The following is a 16,679-nucleotide window of genomic DNA, read 5'->3' as shown; positions in this document are numbered from 1 at the left end:
CAAATGGGAAAATGTCCTATGCTCATAGATAGGAAGAATCAATATTGTGAAAATCGCCATACTGCCCAAAGTAATTTGTATATTCAATACTATCCCCATTAAGCTACCATTGACTTTCTTCACAGAATTAGAAAAAAACTATTTTAAACTTTATATGAAATCAAGAAGAGCCTGCATATCCAAGACAATCCTAAGCAAAAAGAACAAGGCTGGAGGCATCATGCTACCTGACTTCAAACAATACTACAAGGCTACAGTAACCCAAAAGGCATGGTGCTGGTACCAAAACAGAGATATACACCAATGGAACAGAACACAGGCCTCAGAAGTAACACCATACACTACACCCACCTGATCTTTGACAAACCTGACAAAAACAAGCAACGGGGAAAGGATTCCTTAATTAATAAATGGTGTCGGGAAAACTGGCTGGCCATATACAGGCAGCTGAAATTGGATCCCTTCCTTATACTTTATACAAAAATTAACTCCAGATGGATTAAAGACTTAAATGTAAGACCCAAAACCATAAATACCCTAGAAGAACCTAGGCAATATCATTCAGGACATCATAACATCTTTAAATAAACATTAGATTATATTTTAACCAAGTAAACAAAAAGAGAGGAAAGAGTAAAAAAGAACAGTAGGGTAAAAAGTTCAAGAATTGTAAAATTTTCTGTATTAACCATATTCTTTCATCTCTCTGGATTTGATTTTACCTGACCTCACACACAGGCACACACAAATAACAAAGTTCCTCTCTTTCTTCATCTTTCTCTCCCTCCTTCCCTTTCTCTTATTTACTGTTGAATATGAAAAAGGAGTAGAGAGACAGGTATATTTGAATCAATATAAATTAATTTATGACACAGATTTACTGTATTACTTTTCTTATTTCTAGTTGAAAAATAAAATATTTGTAACAAGTTCAGAAATTATGCAGGTGCAGCCTCCCGTCCTCTCCACTTGCAATGTACAACACAACAGAGTCATGTACCATTTACTCATCTTTTCTTGACCTGAACCAGGTCTTTGAGACAATCACTCTCAATTTACCAAGGGCAGGAAAGATTCTTAATGTTCTTGAAATTATACTTAATTAATAATTTATCAAAGTGAGAACCCTTTGAATTTACTTTAAAAATGACTGTGTTGACTACAAATGACAGAGACTTGGTTAACACATGCAGTAAAAAACAAATACATTGGTTCTCTTGATTGGGTGGATCTCTTGGTTGCTACCAGATCTAACGAACTGCTGCAAGTTCCTGAACCTCAAGACTAGAACCAGGATCTAGTCGGTTACCAAAGGTTTCAGACACACATCTCTTAGCATGTCAATTTCTGCAGATATAAGAGTTTCTTTTTAAATGTCTACATAACCACCCCAAAGAAACAGATTCTGGTCTTGCTTGGGTCTATGGCTTTCCTCTAGAGCATTAATGATTTTCCAAAGCATGAGATACTACAAGTGTCTGAATCTAAAACACACATCTATACCTATAGTCAGAAGGCTGGATCTCTGATTAGAAGAGGAAAAACGGGATTAAAAAAAGAGGCACGTAACAGTCAAATGCAATAGCTACCTTGTGATCCTTGGGACATTCATTAGAATATGAAATCCGATTTGTTGTGCCAAATTACTTTAAAAAATTTTTCTATAATGTGTATTATAAACATTTCCACAAGTTAGTCTCTGAACAGTCCAGATATTTGCATTTTCAGAAAAAAATGCTATATTTTACTTCAGTGCTAATATGATGAGCTGAATATCCTTAGTTATTTAGTACTACATACATCTGTAATTTTAAACCATCATACTGATAAAGGAAAGAGAAAGCTCCGGGGAGTCTAATTAATTGCATAAATAGGAGAATAAAAAAAATCTGTACCAGGGAGTGCAAAATTAAAGATAATGAAAAGAGTGCTGAATGAAGATTTAATTTAATCTCATTATAGTTTCTTAAATTTGTCAATTAAACAAACCACATCAAAAAATTGAGCTAAGGAAAAATGGACTAATCAATAAAGAAAGAAACTTAAAAGAGCATAAATCAATAGCCTAGTTTCTTTCCAAAATCAGAAGCCACAACACTGAATCTCATCTCATTTTTGTCAATAGTTGTTTATGAGTAATTTGAAAAACTATACAAGATTGTTACCATAGAGGTAAATAAATGGGCTGAAATCCTGAATAATCAGTAGTACCTTTTATTATTAAATTTATAAATATGTTTTGGATATCTTCTGCAAGATCAGAGAATGACTGGATATGCATATGTATATTTAACTGATTGTTCCCAATCTGAAAATGGCAATCAATCTTTATATTCTTGAAATAAAGTCATTTCATGAAAATTCATAAATGATATACAGTTGTGTAAGGCCAAATATGATTATATAAATATTCAGCTTTCTGAATTTAACATGACTTGTTTACACTGCTGTTTAGATTATTTAACTTCTAATCTCCCATACAAATGCCAAAACTTTAACCTTTTCTGTCTGAACAAGATATAGCATGAAAATCCAGATAATTCGTATATTTACCACAAACTTATCAGCAAGTTGGTTGATATTCCCATTGAAAAATAAGATTGCTTATGTTTATATGGTCTAAGATATGATAAGAAATTGTTAGGCGGTAACTGTGCCTGTCATTTTCAAAGGATTTTAAGGCATAAATGTTTTATAATAGAACATTTATTATAGCTATTAACATATTTTGCCAATAAGAAGTTGAAGGCTTAGAAGCAACCTATAATCAACAAAGCCGGAATTAAATCAAGTGTGTTTGACCTCAAAGCTCACTGTATCATTTACTGTACTAAATTTTGTTCTAATTATACATTTATACTCATGGGAAAAATTATTTTCCTAACATTTATTTCCTTTTCTCTGAGATGATCAGACATCTGTATGAATTACAATGTGACAGAGAGCAACTCCTTTCAGACAAAATATACTTCTTTCTTAATTGTCAGGCTTGTCCATGTGACTTGCCTTGATCCATAGACTGTGAACATGTGTGGTGCATGTTATGTCTAAGCAGAAACATTAAGGAACACTGGAAGTTTCTACCACCTAATCTTTTCTTTCTGCCTCAGGTACAGCATTAAGCAGAAACAAAATATGGTTTGCTCCTCTTGCCTGATGCGAAGTGAAAAGAAACGTGCAGCAAATAAACAGACATATGTTTGTTGATATAAATTATTGAAATTTCAGGTTTTATGTTATTTCGAATATTTATGAACAGAGCATTTATTATCATTCTAACAATTAGGACGTAAATGTTGTCATAGTAGCATATTACACTTCCCATTTTAAACATAAGACTTTATGTGGTGAAAGCTCTTGGCATTCATGATTCACTATTGGTAGGAAGTTCTGATACTGTGCATCTTGGGAGCATAAAGACAAATGGCACATATTAAGGACAGAGGCAAAAGGTAGAAAAATGCTGGATGGCTGGGTGCGGTGGCTTACATCTGTAATCCCAGCACTTTGGGAGGCCGAGGTGGGCAGATCACGAGGTCAGGAGATAGAGATCATCCTAACATGGTAAAACCCCATCTCTACTAAAAATACAAAAAATTAGCTGGGCTTGGTGGCAAGAACTTGTAGTCCCAGCTACTCGGGAAGCTGAGTATCGCTTGACCCAGGAAGCGGGAAGCAGAGGTTGCAGTGAGCCAACATCATACCACTGCACTCCAGCCTGGGTGACAAGATAGATACTTCATCTCAAAAAAAAAAGAATAAAGAAAAATTCTGGATACCCCATAAGCTGTTGTGTCACCATTCCAGATCTGGATTAAAAATCTGACATCTTCTAATGTGATGGAAATAAACACTGTACTTGTCTAAGTCATTATAGTTAGGTTTCTGTTATGCAGCCTATAACATATGTGAAACTATAGACCTGCAAATTCAGACTTCTTTCCAGCTCAAGGAAATTTTCTTGTATTGTTTGCTTACTCTTTTCCTGCTATTCCCTTTTCTCCATCAGAACTTATTAGTCACATTCAGCCTCTTAGATCTATTGTGTAAGTCATTCAGCTTGTTTACTTGTCTGTTCTTTGAGATATTTCTTGCATCTGATTTTCTCGGTTATTCAATTCAGCATTCAATCCTGATCATCCACTCTTTTAATTCATAAACTGAATTTTCTAAATTTGACTATGCTCCCAGAACACTTTATAATGTTGCAGCTAGAACTTTTGGCCAGGCGTAGTGACTCACAGCCTTAATTCCAACACTTTGGGAGGCTGAGATGAGGATTGTTTAAGGCCAGGAGTTTGAGACCAGCCTAGACAATATGGCAAGACCCTATCTCTACAAAAAACTAAAACCTAAAAAATAACCAGGCATGGTGGCATGCATCTGTCATCCTAGCGACTCAGGAGGCTGAGGCAAAAGGATCACTTGAGCCCAGGAGGTCGAATCTGCAGTGAGCCAAGATCATGCCACTGCACTCCAGACTGTGTGAAAAAGCAAAACCCTGTCTTTAAAATAAATAAATAAAATTTAAAAATTAAAAATAAAGAACTTTTAAGTGCTTGATTGTTTGGTTTGTTTTTTAATCCAAGATTTTGATAACTTCCCCCTACTAATTCTGCATTACTGGGTATGTGTTTTGATTATTCAGTCTGTTTCTTTTTTATTTATGTGAGGAGCCTATCAAAAGAGCAGATTTTTATGCATTTATGTATGCACTTTTATATGTATTTATGAACTTATTTGTTGGATATATTGGGACTCATGTCTAAATGTCAGGCAAAATCAAAAGGACTGGCCACACTGTGCATTTGTGAACTAAGGGCAAAGTGCTAGCCTCTGCTTAGGGCCCTTGCAGTTTATCTTTCCCCTTGTGGGCCTTTCTATACTTTCCTGTTTTATATGTAATGAAGACAAACATGCTTTTTCCTTCTGGCATTTTGGAAAGACCCAGCTTGCACTTTTAGTAACTTTCTAGCATTCTGACACTCACAAAAGGCTATGGCATTATGCCCAGATTTCACTAATTCCCCCACAAAAAGCTCCTGGCAAGAGGCTCTTTCTTCCATTAAGGCCTCTGGACTTTTTGGTCTTATTGCAGGAAATTTCTTGTCCCCCACATCACTCTTTAAAGGGACTTCTACAAACTTCGAGGCCTCAGTCATCCCTAATAGCCTGCAAGTGGACTCTCCTAAGTCCACTGGGCTCAGGAGAGACAAAATAACATAAGTATGGCTGGGGAGTGGAGGAGAGCCATATTCAGGCTCCAAATTCCCAGAATTTCCTTTATTTGTGTTAAGATGAGAAGGTATTTTGTGTGTAATTTTTTATTATTGCCATGGCAAATTACTACAAACTGACCAGCTCAAAGTGACATAAATATATTATTATATAATATCTGTAGGTCAAAACTCTAAGAGACAGAAATCAAGTTTTTGCAAGGCTGCTTTCCCTGCTGGAACCTCTAAGGAAATATCTGCTTCTCAGCCTATTCAGGCTATTGGCTGAATTTCATTTCTTGAGGTTGTAGAACTCTGGTTCTCATTTCTTTTCTGTCATCTGGGAGCAAATCTTTGCTCCCAGGGATTGTCTCCATTTATTTGCATGCTTTCCATTTACCCCTTCCAGTTTGGCCAAGTCAAGCCTCTCTTATACTTCTAAATTACTCCATCATTTTTTCTACTACACTCCTCCCTTTAAGGATTTACATGATTAGACTGGACCAACTGGATAATACAGTATAATCATCTTATTTTAAAGTCTATAACCTTATTTACATTTGAAAATCCATTCTAGTTTATCTAATATGCAAATACATTTTAGGGATCAGGGTATAGACATTTTTTGAGAGCCACTCTGCTTAATACAGTATATTTGAATATTGTTGAGATTACCTATTTTATATAAAGTTGTCAAATATAAAGGAGAGAGATGATTATTTATCCTTTCTAAGGCAACAATAATGAATAGTATCCTAAATACAAGTGAGTTAACTGACATAAAGGAGAAAGAGGAGTTCTTATAAAGTTATAGGAAGGAAGAATGAATGGATGGTAAAAGTAGAGTGAAAAGGATAAAAAAAGGTCCAAGATGGTGGAGGTGAGCAATAGAGTCTTAAGCTTCAGTGAGAATAAATAAAATGAAAATTAGAAGTTTTACTTGATTTAGAAAGTTGATGCCCTTGAATACCATTTAAAGGGGTGTTTGTTAAGATTGGAGAAAAGCAACAGAAAACAGATTGCAAAGGATTAAGAAATTAATGAGAAACTGATCATGGGTATATCTCATAGGTTTTAGTGGTTTTGGATTGAAAATGCAAGGAAAAAACATGTAGCTGGAGCTAGAGTGTCATGCAATTAAGGGACCCAGGTTGAAGGTAGTTAAGCATCCTGAGAGATCTTTTTGTAGATCATAAGTGTGATGACTGGGTTTTCAGGCTTATGTGTGAGATATCCCTTCCTCGAACCTTATTATGCTATCAGCACATTATCTAGCTGACATTATAAAAAGAAAGAGAATTCTGATAATATTTTCATGTTTGGATATGGAGTAAGAGAGAAAAATACACATCAAAAATTACTGTCAAATTTCTGTTGCTCATAGAGTGGATGGTGCTACCAAGGATTCACCAGGAAAACGGGAAGAGAACACCACAGTTGCAGAAAGAGGATTAATTTGATGTTATGCTTTGTTTCGTAGATTACTAGTTACTGTGCCAATATTTATGTTTCCATTCAATCTTACTTGCAGCACCATAATTTTATGCTAATAAACAACATAGTTGGCCAAAAAAAAAAAAAAAAACACTATATTTTTTTCAGCTTCCTTGGCAGCTAGAGATGACCAACGGATGTAAGCAGATGTCATTTCACTGGGCTTCCCAATTTTACCCCTTCTTCATATATGAAATGTGAAGAAAATAGCTGTAGCATCAGTGACTTTCTTGGATCATGTGGAATCTTGAATATGAACTACTTCAATTTGGACACATGAAAAATATAAACAAAAAAATGATTAAGATCATTTCTCTCAAAGTTCAGAACCAAGAGTGGAGAGAAAGATGGAAAGGAGTTTCTTTCATAAAGCAAAATAAGGATTTGCTAGATGAGCTAATTGAGAAACTTACATCATTCTCAGAGGAGAAGATCTTTATTATTTCTGGTATTGGGTTGTGATAATTATGCACCCGTAAATTCGTGTGTTTCTCATTGTCCTTTTTTCAAATATGACTTTTTATGGTGGTTAACCTAATCCTACTTTATTCCATATACTACTGGCTGTGTCAGAGAAGAAATGTCCCCCTTAGTTTAAAATTTACTAGGTCAATAGTAACCTAATCTACACCCATAGAATGGGATGATAGGCACAGAAATTCTGGTTCATGAGTTAGATTTAGTACTCTGATGGAATCAGGGATTTGTCTCCCTACAAGGGTAGATTACCCAATATATGAAATGGAGGGTGTGTATGAGCAGGCGTGTGATGAAAGAGCCAAAATGTGGTAGAATTTTCCTTTTATACTCATTCTTCGATTCTTTCTCAGTAATAGAAACTTCTCAAATAACTTAATCTAAACTGATAAAAGAAAGAGAAAAGACACTTCAAAACAAGGAAAATATCTTTATATCATGGCAGAGCTTATTGAAACAAAGTAAATCCAATTTTGTAATTTTGTATTGTTAATGAAGACTATTTTAGAGGCAGCCTAATAATACCAACATTATGCTTGAGTCTCTTTTGGCCCTTGCTTTTGCATCAATTGCTTTCTCTCAAAAGTATAAAATATTTTGTCAACTATTACAGTTTTTAACAGCTTGGGTTTTCAAACCAACTTAGCAAATTTAACTAACAGTTTTAATTTCTTCTTTTTTTTTTTTTTCTTTTGGTTCAGAGACACAGAAACCTCAAACATTTACTTACTGTTATGTATGATTATATTTTTCTGCGGTTATCATCAGGATTTTTCATGATTGTTCAATTTTAATGCCACTGCTTTCAAGTCTTTAAAAAAACTGAATAAGAAAAAAATAATGGTTCTATTATGGTAGAGTGGTCAAATTACTATGAGTAACAAACTTATTCAAAAGTATGCTTTTCTCACCAAAATTAAGAATAACTTTGTTACAAATTTTGGATTAATAAGTTTTGAACCATCTAACTTTTTAATGTTTCCATGTGCAGTTTTGTCTCTTATATAATGTAGACAATTCATCAAGTAACTTTCTCTAATTTTCAAAACAAAACAAATGACAACCCTTAAAATGTGGCCATTTTATTTCTAATTTTGACATGAATGCTTACGTTTTAGAGTATTAAACATATAAGAAGAAAGTATGAGAGACTGTGTTTACTTAAATACACATTAATGTATAAATTTAGTTCTATTGATATTATTTTCATACAATTAAAATATAAACTTTAGCAACCGACCACTAGTCAAGTTGAAATGTTAAAGTTCTTGAAATTGTTTATCTTCTAGAATCCCTGAACAGCAGTTTTTCATCATAACAGATAAAATATTACACTGTTTTCATAACAGCCATATTTTTCTTGTACCCTTTTATAAATTTTTCCAATTCTTTCCAAATTTCTATAAAATCTTAGACATAACATTGTAATGCCTATTTGACCAAATATATTTTCCTTAATCTATTAATTGAAGTTCATGGAAAAGGTGAATGGGGTTGCTGGCGGTGATAGAAGAGGAAGGAATTTGGCAAGAATTTAATTTTTAAAAAAATAATCATATATTCTTCATCTTGCTGGGGAACAACTTTCCATGAGTTCCTTGAATTTCTGCATGTCTTGCAAGTGAGGCACTAACTGCTATATTTATAAGCACTTTCAGCACTGGAAAACAGAAATAGGATTTCTCTTCAGAGGAAAGTGCAGGAATGCTTATTGCCTAGTACAAAGACGCAGGTTCTTAAACTTTGGGTTCTTAAACTTTGGGTTCTTAATCACATATCCCACTATGTAGATATGTATGTGAGACTATCTACATTACCTCCTAAAATAGCAGTAAAAAAAAAAAATGGACATGAGTATACTGATGCTCATATTATTTTCCAGGTCACGAGTAATAAAATCCTTCACCTTTGATTCAGGAGTCTTATGTTCCTGCCAAAATCCAGGAACAGTGTTTGATCAAATCTAAATTCAGAATATAATGCCAGCAAGCGGTACAGGCATGTGTCTATTCAGGATGCTGGTTATGCCCAGGATCAGAGCTGTACTAGCTTAGATTTCTGGCAAAATATTAGCTGATAAAACTAGAATAAAGAGAGATAGGGTGATGGGTTTAAACACCAATTTCTAATGTCTGAAAGAACACTAAACATCACATATAAGTTCATAAAAAAAAAAAAAACTGACAAATTGTTAAAATAAAAATTTAAAATATAAATATTTTATATTATATATTTAACATACATTAAATATCTCTATACATATTATATGAATTAATAAAAATTAATCTATGAATAAATTATATTAACACCAATATGTTATAATAAACATTATATTAATAATATATTAATTAATAGATTATATATATAAATATATAATCTGCCTTTTTAGGAAGACAAACTCCTATTTCCATCAGAGCACTAACTCTAACTCATGAACCAGAATTTTTGTCTACCATTCCATTCTCTGGGGGTGCACTTGGCTATTTTTGGTCTGGTAAATTTTATCTGAAAGACACATTTCTTCTCTGACAGAGCCTGTGGGGTTTGAGAGTAAAGTAGAAATAGGTTAATCACCATAAATATATACATATGTTATATATTTATTTAAATATTAATAATTTAAATTGAGCTTTATTCAGTATTTGATTGTTATGTGAGTTGGGGAAATTCCTAGTATTTGCCCTCCTGTTTCTCTTTTTTATATAATTCCTGTACCATTAGAGTCCTGATTCTGATAGCTAAAACCTGTAGTCAAGAGCCCATCTTAGTATTCACAGCACAGCTGTCTATGACATGCGAAGACTTTCGACAAAGGAAGAACCGGCAGTGCAGCGGACTTGTATTGGTGACTGGAGGGGCAAAGCAAACACTAAGTTGCATATGCTAGTTATTATATATGTTCTATATGACGAAGGCCTTCTAATGTACAGTTTCACTGATTTGTAGCAATATATATACTTTTAAAAATATATTTTCTATTATTACTTTTAATACAGGTAATTTGTAAATCAGTAGTCATTCAAAGAAAATAAAGGTTTTATTAAAGGTCTCACATACAGACACATGTATTTTTATGACAATGGCATCTTCAAGACATCCTTATTATTATACTCTTACACAGCTTGAAGATGGTCATTAAATTAGCAAGAATTGCCTATAGTATGGCTGCTCTTTGAAAAGAATCCCCTTGAGGAATGTTAGGTTACTACTTGGAAAAGATATCCAGACAGCTTCATGGCTCTTAGATGATGATGTATATTAGCTGCTACATCTGATATACCTGACCTCAAAATTTTAATGATCTTCTAATTTCTGAACAAAATATTAAGATGTTCTGTGTTGCAAATTACAAGTACCTATACTGTAATATATAATAGCAATTTTATGTAGTTACAAAGCTTCCAAAATCTGTTTTTAGTTCCTTTTTTATTATAATGTTCTAATTAATAAATACCATTTTAAAAATTACTCTATTCTGTTTCTACAAATATATTTTACCTTTGTGCAATGAAATGATATACCTCATTTGTTCATGATTCCTTGAGCCATTAATCTTGATGCTGTACTTCAGACAAGTTTAAGGCATTATTGACTGGTACATTATCACATTTCTTTATTTTGTAGATGGTAATTATCTCCAAACTTTTGAACTAGTTAAAAAATTCAGGTTTAAAAATATTTTTACTCCCCTAATTACTTAAATTGATTTTTAAAAATTATGGTAAAGTTTACAGGATAAAAGTTCAGTTCTCCTAGAAGGTTTGCTCTATAATTTAGGCAATAACTTTATTAATAAAAGTAGGTAATTAAATAGTGATGATGAAAATAAATATCAGGCATAGGCAAGGACTTCATGACTAAAACACCGAAAGCATTGGCAACAAAAGCCAAAATAGACAAATAGGACCTAATTAAACTCCAGAGCTTCTGTACAGCAAAAGAAGCAATCATTAGAGTGAACCAGCAACCAACAGAATAGGAAAAAATTTTGCAATCTACCCACCTGACAAAGGGCTAATATGCAGAGTCTACAAAGAACTACAACAGATTTACAAGAAAAAACAGACCCATCCAAAAGTGGGCAAAGGATATGAGCAGACACTTTTCAAAAGAAGACATATATGTGGTGAATAAACATATGACAAAATGCCCATCATCACTGATTATTAGAGAAATGCAAATCAAAACCACATTGAGATACCACCTCATGCCAGTTAGAATGTAGGTCATTAAAAAATCTGGAGACAACAGATAGTGGAGTGGATATGGTGAAATAGGAACACTTTTACACTGTTGGTGGGAGTGTAAACTAGTTCGACCATTGTGGAAGAGAGTGTGGCACTTCCTCAAGGACCTAGGAGCAGAAATTCTATTTGACCCAGCAATCCCATTACTGGGTATATACCCAAAGAACTATAAATCATTATATTATAAAGACACATGCACATGTATGTTCATAGTGGCACTGTTTACAATAGCAAAAACTTGGAACCAACCCAAATGCCCATCGACAATAGACTGGACAAGGAAAATGTGACACATATACACCATGGAATACGATACAGCCATAAAAAATGATGAGTTCGTGTCCTTTGTAGGGACATGGATGAATCTGGAAACCATAATTCTCAACAAACTGACACAAGAACAGAAAATCAAACACTAAATGTTCTCACTCATAGGTGGGTGTTGAACAATGAGAACACATGGACACAGGGAAGGGAGCATCACACACTGGGGTCTGTTGGAGGGGGCCAAGGGAGGGACAGTGAGGGGAGGGGGTGGGGAGGTCAGAGAGGGACAACATGGGGAGAAATGCCAGATGTAGGTGACGGGGGGATAGAGGCAGCAAACCACATTGCCATGTGTGTGCCTATACAACAATCCTCCGTGATCTGCACATGTACCTCAGAACCTAAAGTACAATAAAAATAAATAAATAGACAGATATCATGCCAAACTTAAAATTTCATTTGTAATGCTAAATGAAAGAAGTTGCTAAGGAAGATAAAAAACCCACTTAATAATGTGCAAAATAGAATCTATCTTTATAAATAATTTTTATAATAATGAAATATAAATATTTTTACTACACTTAGAAGACTACTGGTAAAACATTTTTTTTCGGGTATGGTGGTTCATACTTGTCATCACAACACTCTCAGATGCTGAGGTTGGGGGATCGCTTGAGGGCAGGAGACTGAGACCAGCCTGGGCAACAGAGCAAGATCCACCCCTACACACACACACACACACACACACACACACACACACACACTTAATTAGCTGGGAATGGTTGTACAGAGTTTTAGTCCCAGCTACTTGGGATCTGAGGCAGGAGGATCACTTGAGCTCAGGAGTTTAAGGCTGCAATGAGTTATGATTGCACCACTGCACTCCATCCTGGGCAACAGAGCAAGACCCTATCTCTAAATAAAATATTTTTTATTTTTAAAATTTGATACATAATTATCTGTATTTAAGGGATACATGTAATATTTTAATACATGCATCAATGTGTAATTATAAAATCCAATTATTTAGGATACCCATCTCTTCAAACATTTATCATTTTGTTGTGTTGGGAACTTCCAAACATCTTTTAGCTAATTTTAAACATACAATAAATTATTGTTAACTGTAGTTATACTAGTGGGCTATCAAACAATAAAATTTATTCCTCCCATCTAACTGTATGTTTGCACCCATCAACCAATCCCTCTTCATCCCTTCCTCAACCCTTTCCAGCCTCTGATAACTATTATTCTGCTCTCTACTCCAAGAGGTCAAATATTTTAGCTTCCATATGTGAATGAGAATATAAAATATTTTGTCTGTCTGTGCCTGGCTTATTTTAATTTACATAACCTTCTACAGTTCCATACATGTTGCTGAAAATGACTTGATTTTTTTTATGGAAGAAGAGTGTTTTCTTGTGTGTGTGTGTGTGTGTGTGTGTGTGTGTGTTCTTCATTCATTATTCTGTGGATGATTTGTAGGTCAATTGCATCTCTTGGTTATTGTAAATACTGCTTCAGTAAACATGGAGATGCAGGTATCCCTGATATGCTGATTTCCTTTCCTTTGAATAAATACCCAGTAGTGGAATTACTTGATTGCATGAAATCCACCTTGCAAAAAACTGTTTTAATTTTTTAATAAACCTCCATAATTTTCCATAATGACTGTACTAATTTACATTCCTACCAACAGTGTACAAGAGTTTTCTTTTCTCCACCTCCTTATTAGCATCTGTTATTTGTCTTTTTCTAATAATTCTAATAGGATTTAGGTGATATCTCATTTGAGATTTATTTCCATTTCGTTAATGATTGGTGATAGTGAGCATTTTCTTGTGTACCTAATGGCCATCTACAAGTCCTCTTTTGAGAAATGTCTATTCAGATCCTTTGCACACTGTTTAATGGAATTGTTTTTGTTTTGTTTTTGGTGTTGCATTGTTTGAGTTCCTTAAGTATTCTGAATATCGGTTCCATATCAGATAAATAGTTCTCAAGTATTTTCTGTCAATCTATAGGTAATCTCTCCATTCTGTTGATTGTTCTCTTTGCTGTACAGAAGCTTTGCATTCAATGTACTGTAGTCCTATGCATTACTTTTATTGCCTATGTTTTAGCCAAAAAATTTTTGCTTAGAGCAGTTTTTTCAAGCTTGTCTGCTATGTTTTTTTCTAATGGTATTTAAGTTTTCGGTCTTACACTTACTTCTTTAAGAGATTTTGAGTTGGACCTTTTAGATGGTGAGATACAGGGGTCTAGTTTCATCCTTCTGCATATGGATATTCAGTTTTCGCAGTACCATTTATTGAAGAAACTGCCGTTTCCCCACTGAATGTTTGTGAGTCCTTTGTCAAAATTCAGTTGGCTGTAAATATGTGGCTTCATTTCTGCGTTGTTTCTTCTGTTCCATTGTACTGTGTGTGTTCTTTTATGCTAGTACCATGCTGCTTTGGTTACTATATTTCCAGAGTATTGGTTTGTTTTTATGCTAGTACCATCTTGCTTTTGTTGCTATAGTTCTGTAGTATATTCTGAAGTCAGATAGTGTGATGCCTCCAGTTTTGTTCTTTTTGGTTCAATATTACTTCAACTATTTAGAGTCCTCCGTGGTTCCCTACAAATTTTAAGATTATTGCTGAGTGCAGTGCCTCACGCCTGTAATCCCAGCACATTCGGAGGCTGAGGTGGGCAGATTAACTGAGGTCGGAAGTTTGAGATAGGCCTGCCCAACATGGCGAAACCCCGTCTCTACTAAAAATACAAAAAATTAGCTGGGCATGGTGGTGCATGCCTGTAATCCCAGCTACTTAGGAGGCTGAGGCAGGAGAATTGCCTGAACCCAGGAGGCAGAGGTTGCGGTGAGCCGAGATTGCGCCATTGCACTCCAGCCTGGGTAACATGAGTGAAACTCCGTCTCAAAAAAAAAAAAAAAAAAAAAAAAAAAAAAAAAAAAAAAAAAAAAAAAAAAAAAAAAAAAAAAAAAAAAAAAAAAAAATTAACAAGGGGCAATGGCAAGTGCCTGTAATCCCAGCTACTAGGGAGGCTGAGGCAGGAGAGTTGCTTGAACCAGGAGGCAGAGGTTGCAGTGAGCCAAGATTGAGCCATTGAGCTCCAGCCTGGGCGACAAGAAAGAAACTCTGTCTTAAAAAATAATAATAAGATTATTGTTTCTATTTCTGTGATGTATGTCATCAGTTTTTTTTTAGTGGGGATTGCATCAAATGTGTATATTATTTTAGGGAAACATTAATTCTTTCAGTACATGAGCATGGGATGTATTTTCCTTTGCGTCCAATTTCTTTCATCAGTGCTTTTTAATTTTTTTAATAAAAGTCTCCCACTTTTTTGGTTAAGCGTATTAGAGGTATTCTATTTTTCTTGTAGCTGCTTTAAATGAGATTTCATTCTTATTTTAAGCTAATTTATAATTAGTATATAGAAACATTACTGATTTTTTCTAGAGTGTTTTTGCATGACATCTGCAATGAAGGATAAGTTGGATTTCTCTTTTCCAATTTGAACGTCTTTTATTTTCTTCTCTTGCCTGATTGCTCTAGCTAGGATGTCCAGTACTATGTTGAATAGGAGTGGTGAAAATGAGGACCTCTGTTCAAGTTCTTAGAGTAAAAACTTTCAGCTTTTCCCTGTTTCATAAGATATAAAAAAAAGCTGGGATTTTATCAAATATGGTCTTTATTATGTTGAGGTTTGTGCCTTCTATGCCTAATTTGTTCAGTGTTTTTATAACAAAGGTGTGGTGAATTGTATCAAATGCTCTTTTCTGTGTCTATTTAAATAATTACACAACATTTGACCTTCATTCTGTTGATATGACATATCACATTTATTGATTTGTGTAGATTGAACAATCCTTGCATACGTGGGATCACAGCACTTGATCACAGTGTATTAACTTTTGGATGTGTTGTTGAATTTGGGCTACTATTTTCTTGAGGACTTTTGCATCTATGTTCCTTAGGGATATCAGCCTGCATTTTTATTGTTGTGTCTTTCTCTGGGTTTGGTAGTAGGCCTCATAGAAGGAGTTAGGAAGTATTCACTCCTGTTTGTGTTTTTGGAATTGTTTGAGAACAACTGGTGTTCTTCACAAGTTTGGTAGAGTTTATCAGTAAAGGCATCTGGTCCTGAGCTTTTCTTTCTTGAGAGACATTTTTATTATTGATTCAATCTTATACATACTATTAGTCTGTTAAGGATTTCTATTTCTTTTTAGTTCAATCTTGGTACATTGTTATTCTTCAGGAATTTATTTGTTTTCTCTAGGTTTTTAAATTTGTTAGCATGTAGTTGATCATAAGAGCCTCCAATGATCATTCGCATTGATGTAGTATCAGTTTTAGAATTTCCTTTTTCCTTTCTTATTTCATTTATTTGGGTCTTCTTTAATTATTTATTAGTGTATCCAGAAGTTTATAATTTTATTTTCAAAAAAGTTTTTTTAATCAATTTTTTCTCTCTCTTTTGTTTCATTCTGCTCCATTCTTTTTATTTCCTTTCTTCTACTAATTTTGAAAAAATTGTTATTCATTTTCTAGTTTCTGAGGTCCATCTTTAGAGTATTTAAAACTTTTTTACGTTTTGATACAGTTTTCATTCCTACAGACATTCCTCTTAGCATTGTCTGTGCTGTTTTCCATAGTTTTTTGTATGTTTTATTTCCATTTTCACTGGTTTTAGGTTGCTTTTTAAAAAAATTTCTCCTTAATGTATTTGTTAACCCAATGGTCATTCATAAGCATTTTTTTTTAATTTTTGATTTATTTGTATATGCTCAAAGTTCCTCTTTTCTTTGATTTCTACTTTTAATCCATTGTAGTTTGACAATATACTTGATATAGTTTTCATTTTCTAAAAAAAACTGTTGAGACTTATTTTGTGGCCTAATATATGGTCTATCCTGGATAATGTTCCATGTCCTGATGAGAAAATGTATATTTTGTAGTTATTGGTT

The 16,679-nt window shown here is 34.0% G+C and overlaps 1 non-coding gene across 1 annotated transcript; it reads left to right on the top strand.

The window, feature by feature from the left end:
- Window positions 1–6,393: 6,393 nt before the first annotated feature.
- Window positions 6,394–6,497, top strand: LOC119471916. The gene has a single exon (XR_005201016.1). It is a non-coding gene; the product is annotated as a small nucleolar RNA U13 (small nucleolar RNA).
- The last annotated feature ends 10,182 nt before the right edge of the window (window positions 6,498–16,679 follow it).

Source organism: Cebus imitator, unplaced genomic scaffold, assembly GCF_001604975.1.
Source record: "Cebus imitator isolate Cc_AM_T3 unplaced genomic scaffold, Cebus_imitator-1.0 Scaffold78, whole genome shotgun sequence".
NCBI lineage: Eukaryota > Metazoa > Chordata > Mammalia > Primates > Cebidae > Cebus > Cebus imitator.
The sequence above is the reverse complement of the archived record's forward strand: the minus strand, read 5'-3'. Positions and strand labels throughout refer to the sequence as shown.